Raw genomic sequence first — 1,212 nt, 5'->3', positions numbered from 1 at the left:
ACAGCACTTCTATCTCTCTTGCATAGAACTGTACCAAATATTGAATGACAGTACAATGAAGTATGAGATTGTGCCAAGAGTCTGCTGTGTAAGTGCTTCATAAAAATCAATAGGAATCTTTTTGAGATGAGAAGGAACCAGCCAGTGGAACTGGAAATTCATATTGCTGATATCAAAAGCATTAGCTGTTATTTACAGAAACAGGATTTAACATAAGCTGAGTGTGCAGAATACTGAACTCTTTCACTGCCACACAGCTTCCTATTTTTAAACTCAGGTGGAAGGACCATTTCCTCCCCCATATTTTAGGAACAACCGTTATAGTTAGTAAAGACCCACAAACCATAAATGTTTTGAAGCTGTAGTAAGGTGATATTAATTCTGTATGTCCCAGAAAAGTCGTGAAAATGTTATCCCGAAGTACAAGTACAAGTAGTGTAAATGCAGCCGATTACAAAAATTTACTAGAAAATGTATACAACATATAATTGCTGCACAAGCTTTTTATTTTATTGTGGGACACTTTAAAAAAAAAAAAAAACATTTTTAAATGTTGCTTCCTTGCAGCCACATTAACAGTAAACTATTCACAAAAGCATCTTGCTTTTAAATTGTCTCACTGCTTTTTCCAAAAGACTGAACTAAAAGTTCTTTGTTTCAACAGTGATTAGGGCTATCTCAATTACCCCTTAAGCTACAAACACATGCTGGATGATTGTCAGGGGAACACTATACACGTTAGATATTTGCCTGGGACCAGCACTACTGCCCCCCCCCCCCCCCCCCCCCCCCATGATGTCATTCATCAATCTGCCCTGGCAGATTGGTGGGCAGATAGATGAATGACTGATTGGGAACTACCATTCAGTAGAGTGGAGCAAAGCAGGGTGCGACTTGTTTGACCTACCCCTCTACCCTTTCCATAGAACAGAACAGTGCTCTATACATTGCTCATTTGTCCTTCTGTCACTGGAAACGATCATGTGAAATCTGATGTCTGTACAGTAATTAAGGCTTTTAGTAGCCACTTCATTCACCTGTCCTATCATAAGAACAGAGGCAGAAATACAGAAATGATAGTAAACTCCTTGCAAAGTATATAAATGGAACAGATTTTTTTTTTCCTTCTCAACCAATTTAGAGATTCTCTTTAAATTGGTTAATTCAAACAGATATATGCAATAATTTTAACTAAATAATGCATAAATGTTC

The sequence above is a fragment of the Pyxicephalus adspersus genome, chromosome 4 (genome assembly GCF_032062135.1).
Source record: "Pyxicephalus adspersus chromosome 4, UCB_Pads_2.0, whole genome shotgun sequence".
NCBI classification, from domain to species: domain Eukaryota; kingdom Metazoa; phylum Chordata; class Amphibia; order Anura; family Pyxicephalidae; genus Pyxicephalus; species Pyxicephalus adspersus.
Note: the sequence above shows the minus strand (reverse complement) of the source record.